This window comes from Bombina bombina, chromosome 4 (assembly GCF_027579735.1).
Source record: "Bombina bombina isolate aBomBom1 chromosome 4, aBomBom1.pri, whole genome shotgun sequence".
Classification (NCBI taxonomy): domain Eukaryota; kingdom Metazoa; phylum Chordata; class Amphibia; order Anura; family Bombinatoridae; genus Bombina; species Bombina bombina.
In genome coordinates, this window is record NC_069502.1 from 398,598,714 (window position 1) to 398,607,233 (window position 8,520).

An 8,520-nucleotide genomic window follows, 5' to 3' on the forward strand; every position below is an offset into this window, starting at 1 on the left:
TTATTTAATTATAGCGTAGTGTTAGGTGTTATTGTAACTTAGGTTAGGTTTTATTTTACAGGTACTTTTGTATTTATTTTAGCTAGGTAGTTATTAAATAGTTAATAACTATTTAGTAACTATTCTACCTAGTTAAAATAAATACAAACTTGCCTGTAAAATAAAAATAAACCCTAAGCTAGCTACAATGTAACTATTAGTTATATTGTAGCTAGCTTAGGGTTTATTTTATAGGTAAGTATTTAGTTTTAAATAGGAATAATCTAGATAATAATAGTAGGTTTTATTTAGACTTATTTAAATTATATTTAAGTTAGGGGGTGTTAGGGTTAGACTTTAGGGTTTAATACATTTAGTATAGTGGCGGAGACGCTGGGGGCGGCAGATTAGGGGTTAATAAATGTAGGTAGGTGGCGGCGATGTTAGGGACGGCAGATTAGGGGTTAATAGTATTTAACTAAGGTTTGCGAGGCGGGAGTGTGGCAGTTTAAGGGTTAATATGTTTATTATAGTGGCGGCGACGTTGGGGGCGGCAGCTTAGGGGTTAATAAGTGTAGATAGGTTGCGGCGACATTGGGGGTGGCAGATTAGGGGTTAATAAATATAATGTAGGTGTCGGCGATGTTGAGGGCAGCAGATTAGGGGTTCATAAATATAATGTAGGTGGTGGCGGTGTCCGGAGCGGCAGAATAGGGGTTAAAAAAATTATTATAGTGTTTGCGATGCGGGAGGGCCTCGGTTTAGGGGTTATTAGGTAGTTTATGGGTGTTAGTGTACTTTTTAGCACTTTAGTTATGAGTTTTATGTTACGGCGTTGTACCAAAAAACTCTTAACTACTGACTTTTAAATGCGTTAGGGATCTTGACAGGGTAGGGTGTACCGCTCACATTTTGGCCTCCCAGGACAGACTCGTAATATCAGCACTATGGCAGTCCCATAGAAAAAAGACTTTACAAAGTTTACGTAAGTCGTCTTGCGGTAAGGCCAAAGAAGTGTGCGGTACACCAAAACCTTCAAGACTCGTAATAGCAGCGGGCGTAAAAAAGCAGCGTTAGGACCTCTTAACGCTGCTTTTTTACCCTAACGCACAACTCGTAATCTAGCTGAATGATAATTAGAAGTGGTAGTAGTAGTAGTATCTCACCAAATTGTTTTATTTTACACAACTAAACAGGTAATGCATTAATTAGAGAAACTTATGAACAAAAGGTGCATAAAGGAAATCTCTAGTTTGGGGGGATTCTATAAGAAGCCTTATCACTTCTATGTGGTCCTTGAGGAAATGCCTAATAGCAATTGTATCTTAAGAACTGTGTATCTCATTAAGGGGAGTTCTGTATGTAAAGGCGAGTGACTTACATTACAATATAGGGTTTAATGTAATAATCAGGGGATTATCTCCATGAAACATAGAAACATAGAATTTGGTGGTAGATAAGAACCAAAAGGCCAATGAAATTTACCCATATTACATGGTACTGTTATCTTAGGATATCTCGCAAAGGGGTGTTCCTTGCTTCCATATAAAACAAAAAAATCAAAAATTAAATTGCTCAGCAAAAATCATATTTTATGGAAAAAATTAAATTTGTATTGAAAATATACAGGGGTTCAGGGGTTAAACAGCAGAGTGGTCAGACAGCCAAAGTTCAGCAACAAGTTATCCAGCAGTTCAGGGATTAAATAGCAGAATGGTCAGACAGGCAAAGTTCAGCAACAAGGTATCCAGCAGTTCAGGGGTTAAACAGCAGAGTGGACAGGCAGGCAAAGTTCAGCAACTAGGTATCCAGCAGTTCAGGAGTTAAACAGCAGAGCGGTCACACAGGCAAAGTTCAGCAACAAGGTATTCAGCAGTTCTGGGGTTAAACAGCAGAGTGGTCAGACAGGCAAAGTTCAGCAACTAGGTATCCAGCAGTTCAGGGGTTAAACAGCAGAGTGGTCAGACAAGCAAAGTTCAGCAACAATAAGGTAATCAAGCAATAGTAGTAAATAGTACACAGGAGCACACAGAGTAAGTCCTATACTTGGGCAGTGTGTATAAGGTATGCAGGTACTTACATAGGCGCCAATTCGTGCCAAGGAGACTCTGAAGATCCAACCGGCAAGAGAGGGAAAATTACGTGTGGTGATGACGTCATTGCCGCACGATCACAGCAACCGATGTGTCTATGGGAACCGCCATAGCAACAGAGCAGCGCAACGGAAGAAAGGAGCAGCGTAGCGTGACAGCCAGTCTAATTTATCCTGACTGTCTACACTGCACAAAAAATGCTGTGAAATTCAGATTTATAATTCCCCGTCTCTGCTAGTTAGCTGAACAGAGTTCCATGGGTGTATCTGAAATTCATCCTCAAGGTCTGGTGCATTCTATAAACATTTCCCCTCTGCAGATCTCACTATTTTTTTCTTGCAAATTGAAAGGGGGCGAGATTGTGTCAAAATACAGAAAAACGTATTACCCTACTAGAAAAACATGAATACCAAAAGGTGATTGTAAGGTACTATAAGCAGAATAATCTGATTTTTATTATCTGCAGGGTTTCATTTTTACTTTTTTATTACACTTACATACATTTGATGACATATTGAATAGACTTTGCTATACAAAGAGCGCAAGTTCTTTACTTATACTGTTAGATGTTAAGGAGGTGCAAAATAAGAAGGGGAGCAAATGCAAACAGTGGGATATAGTCTCTTAGATGATTAATTTCTTCTTTTCCACCAAGTGATGAGCTCATTTTGTTATATCTGTCAGGTACTTACCTTCAGCAACTCTGCTCCCAGTCCTGGTGAGATGTGGAGGAACACCAGGGCCAGGTTCCTGCTGCAGCTGCTAATCGTCTATAGGCATACCGGCTGTGCGTTGCCTAGATTTAAAGGGGCCATGTCCTAATTACCGGAACTCCCACATGGAGGTCTCAGGTGTAGGAGTTCCTATAAAAGCTCACTCAGCCATTGGGCTGAGTTATTACCTTACATAACTGGTTCCTGATAGCCAAGCATATTTACCTGTTACCTGCATATGCTCACCTTGTTCCAGAGACCAAGCATATTTACCTGGCACCTACGTATACTCACCTGGTTCCTGAAAGCCAAGCATACTTACCCGTTACCTGCGTATGATCACCTTGTTCCAGAGACCAAGCATACTTACCTGCATATGCACACCTTTTTCCAGAGACCAAGCATATTTACCTTGCACCTGCGTATGCTCACCTGGTTCCTGAAAGCCAAGCATACTTACCTTTTACCTGTGCATGCTCACCTTGTCCAGAGACCAAGCATACTTACCTGCTACCTGCATATGCTCACCTGGTTCCTGAAAGCCAAGAAAACTTAAATGATACTTGTGCATGATCACCTTTTTCCTGAATCTGTGTCTACTCTACCTATCTGGTATTCCTTGACAGTCTCATCAACATTACCCGCTGTGTATCCTGTGCCTGCTAAAAATCCTGTGTGTACTAAACCAGTGACAGCCTTCTTCAAACCAGCTGTGCCCACTGCCTTCTGTACCTACTTGGTATCCCATGAAAGTCTCACCAACAGTACCCACTAGGTATCCTGTGCCTGCTGAGAATCCTGTGTCTCCTATACCAGTGACAGCTTTCCTCAAACCAGCTGTACCTGCTGTTCCTATCTGGAATTCCATTACAGTCTCATCATTTACTGCACAATTCAAGCATCAGGGCCCACTGGACTTTGCTACTGCAACCTATTACAAGTATTCTGAACTTTGTATGGGACTTTAGTGTTCTGCCTTGAGCCTATGTTCAAACTTGCTGTTTCTGTGATATTCAATTTAATCTACGCACTGTTCTTTTACTTGTCATTCGGTAAAGCCTTTAAAAGATATATACGTATGCTGGGGCCGATTTATTAAAGGGACAGTCTAGTCCAAAATAAACTTTCATGATTCAGATATAGAATGTAATTTTAAACAATTTTCCAATTTACTTTTATCACCAATTTTGCTTTGTTCTCTTGGTATTCTTAGTTGAATATGCTAATTTCTAAGCCCTTGAGGGCCGCCTCTTTTCTCAGGGCATTTTGACAGTTTTTCACCACTAGAGGGTGTTAGTTCATGTGTGTCATATAGATAACACTGTGCTCACGCACGTGGAGTTCCAGTGAGCCAGCTTTGATTGGCTAAAATGGATGTCTGTCAAAAGAACTGAAATAAGGGGGCAGTTTGCAGATGCTTATATACAGGGTAATCACAGAGGTTAAAAGTTTATTTATATTACTGTGTTGGTTATGCAAAACTAGGGGATGGGTAATAAAGGGATTATCTATCTTTTTAAACAATAAAAATTCTGGTGTAGACTGTCCCTTTAAGATGCGGATGGACATGATCCGCTGTAGCGGATCATGTCCGCCCAACATCGCTTAATACCGACAACATACACTGTCGACATTTAACATTGCACAAGCATTTCTAGTGCAATGCTTGTGCAATGCCGCCCCTTGCTGATTCGTGGCCAATCGGCCGCTAGCAGGGGGTGTCAATCATCCCGATCATATCTGATCGGGATGATTGCTATCTGCAGCCTCAGAAGTGGCGGACGAGTTAAGGAGCAGCGGTCTTAACTCTTGTTTCCAGCGATCTGGAAACATTGGGGGTAGATTGAAGCATTCGCTGCTTAATAAATCTACCCTTGTGGTTCAGTGTATTTGTTCCTGTATTCTCCCTAACACCCTCACAATATATTTGATATGTGCCTTAGATTATAAAACATTAAAGAGGGTCCCCCTACCTTTTAACATTTGGACCTTCCTATTTAATTTTTTCCCTAAAGTTAAGTGCAAATTAAGACTGGCGTTACTAACAATAATGATTAACTCGGCAAAAAAACTGATACCCCTCAACTGGAAGAAATCAGAACTTCCTCCTGTTTCTGTTTGGAGATCGTATGTCTCTCATACACTCCAGATGGAAAAGTATAGTTTTGTAAACACCAAACGAGTAGATGATTATCACTCTGTTTCCTATGGGAAGACTATATAAACTCATAGTCCCGACCCTATCAATTTGCCACTTCCCCATGACAACTTGCACCCTCCTGTTTAATATAATTCACTACAGGAATGAATGATACAATGACAATTCCTTCTTTGCATTTCCTAAATTATACGGCATACTTAGACGTGTCCTTGTAATTATGATACAAAAACTGTCTTCTGCAACTTGTTATAAGTTTTTGATTTTACTAAAATTGTTTAAGGAGTCTGTTCTTTGAAATATGTAACACATCTGTTTATTGTGTTTCCTTGAAGACCTTAAAGGGACACTGAACCCAAATAATTTTTTTCTTTCGTGATTCAGATAGAGCATGAAATTTTAAGGAACTTTCTAATTTACTCCTATTATCAAATTGTCTTCATTCTCTTGGTATCTTTATTTGAAATGCAAAAATTTAAGTTTAAATGCCGGCCCATTTTTGTCGAACAACCTGGGTTGTTCTTGCTGATTGGTGGAAAAATTAATCCACCAATAAAAAAGTGCTGGCCAGAGGTCTGAACAAAAAAAAAGCTTAGATGCCTTCTTTTTCAAATAAAGATAGCAAGAGAACAAAGAAAAATTGATAATAGGAGTAAATTAGAAAGGTGCTTAAAATTGCATGCTCTATCTGAATCACAAAATAAAAAATTTGGGTTCAGTGTCCCTTTAATAAAGAAAAGTTGAATTAAAAACAAATATATATATTTCAAATGTATTATTCGTTTTGCAAACAAATAACAAAAAAACAAATTTTTGCATGGCTTTTTAATACATATTATTTTTTTCAACTGTTTGTTAAATCTAATTTAATAGTCCACAACAGTACAAATTTGTGGTATAATGTATCTGCAGTTTTCTAGCAGGGGAAATGTTTTTTTTACATATAACATGTTGAAGAATGCTCCACTGTAAAAGACCTTCACAAATATATTTATGTATTTTAATGCAATAAATCCACATGTATTATAAAAAAAAAAAAACATTAATGAGGGTTGAAGTGATTAAACAAAGTAAAAGAGAAAAAAAGGAGAAAGGGACAAGAAATTTAGAGTGAAAGAGGAAGGGACGTCCCTGGCATACCAGCAGTGTCTCCATCAATGAGAGAAATAAGAGATAGTTTCATCCCAGAATAAACGGCTGGATTGAAATGTATTGCATTTTAAGCAACCATATTTTTTTAAGTCTAATAACTCTTGTGTTCTAAATTTCTAGCCCTCAAATACTGGTGGAACAGGTTGTTTCCATCTGCGTGCTAGCACAGATTTTGCGCTGCTAAGGCATATGCCCAGGAGCCTCTTATGGATTTGGCAGAAACCTTTAGGGTAGATATTTAAAGGGGTTATATCAGGAAAATAAGGGTGATAGATGACAATTAACTCTGAATTTTCCCGTGGGGAGATTATATAAGATAAATATTATATGGATTTTGACATTTCCAGTACAGTTTAAGGACCAGTTGCAAATAACGCCAGTCTTTCCTTTCAAATGACTTTTTTAGCATTGACAGAGACCAATATAATGGGGAGGTTACAGTTTCTGGGATGTTGGAATAATTGTAGGGCTCACAGGTTATTGTCTCTTGCTTCTCTACATGGGACAAAGCCCACTTGATCTACGTGGATCAATGATAGCAAGAGATTATTAGTGTACATAGCCAGAATTTTAGCGTATATCTTTATTCCAGAGTTTATAGGAGCAATTGGGCAATAGTTGTTCACTTCTAGTGCATCTGTGGGGTAAACATGGCTCGGGTAATTAAATATGTTGGGTTTTTTTTGCAGGAATTTCCCTTTTGTCTTTGCACCTTTTTAGAGCTGCTTATCATCCAATAGAATTAGAGCTGCTTAAATCCTATTGGGTAATTTGAACAGCCAATAGGATTTTTGCAGCTCTCATTCTATTGGCTGATTCAAATCTTTTAGCCAATAGGAATGCAAGGGACGCCATTTTGAACCGCGTACCTTGCATTGAAGATTCAGTATACGGCGGCGACCGTATGAAGAGGATGCTCTGCGCCGGATGTCTTCAGGATGGACCCACACCGCGCCATTGGGATCAAGATAGAAAATTCCGCCTGGATGAAGATTGAAGAGGCCGTCTGGATGAAGACTTCTCTCCGCTTGGATGAGGACTTCTCTGCCGGGATGAAGATTGAAGAGTCCATCTCGATGAAGACTTCTCACCGCCTGGATGAGGACTTCTCCGCCGGGATGAAGATCGTTCAAGCGGTTAGTGTTAGGTTTTTTAAGGGTTTTTTGGGTGGGTTTTATTTTTAGATTAGGGTTTGGGCAGTAAAAGAGCTAAATGCCCTTTTAAGGGCAATGCCCATCCAAATGCCATTTTCAGGGCAATAGGTAGCTTAGGTTTTTTAGAAAGTTAGCTGATATCTTTAGGGCAATGCCCTACAAAAGGCCCTTTTAAGAGCCATTGGTAGTTTTTCTAGATTAGGTTTTTTATATTGGGGTGTTTTTTTTAATGGGTATTAGAATAGGAATAATTTTTATTATTTTTGATAATTTGTTATTTTGTGTAATGTATTTTAGGGGGTGTTTGTTTTTCTTTTGTAGGAAAAGAGCTATTATCTTTAGAGCAATGCCCTACAAAAGGCCCTTTTAAGGGCCACACAAAAGGCCCTTTTAAGGGCCCTTGGTAGTTTGGGGGGTGGGGGTTTGTATAATGTTAGGGGGTGTTTGTTTGTTTTTTGTAGCAAACGAGCTGTTTAATTTAGGGCAATGCCCTACAAAGGCCCTTTTAAGGGTCCCCAAAAGGTGCTTTTATGGGCCCTTGGTAGTTTATTTTAGATTAGGATTTTTTATTTTGGGGTGTTTTTTTTTTTTTAAAGTGTATTAGAATAGGAATAATTTTTATTATTTTGGATAATTTCGTTTTGTTTTTTGCAATGGTAGGTTTTTTTATTTTTTTTAATGGTAGGTTTAAGTGTAAGGTAGCTTAAGTTTTATTTCACAGGAAAGTTTGTATTTATTTTAATTAGGTAGTTAGTAAATAGTTAATAACTATTTTATTAACTAGTCTACCTAGTTAAAATAAATACAACTTACCTGTGAAATAAAAATAAAACCTAAGCTAGCTACAATATAACTATTAGTTATATTGTAGTTAGCTTAGGTTTTATTTTACAGTATTTAGTTTTAAATAAATAGGAATATGAATTATTTAGTTAATAATTATAAATATAATTTGGATCTATTTTAATTATGTTAAAGTTAGGGGGTGTTAGGGTTAGGTTTAGGTTTAGGGGTAGGTGTAGGGGTTAATAGTTTAATTTAGGATGTAGGGGGCTGGCAGTTGAGGGGTTAATATGTTTATTTAGTCAATAATTGTAAGTTTATTTTAGCTCTATTTTAATTATGTTAAAGTTAGGGGGTGTTAGGGTTAGGGGTTAATAGTTTCATTTAGGTTGTTGCAATGTGGGGGGCTGGCAGTTTAGGGGTTAATAGGTTTATTTAGTGGTAGTGATGTGAGAGGCCAGAGGTTTATTGCTTAATAGCCTTCTTTA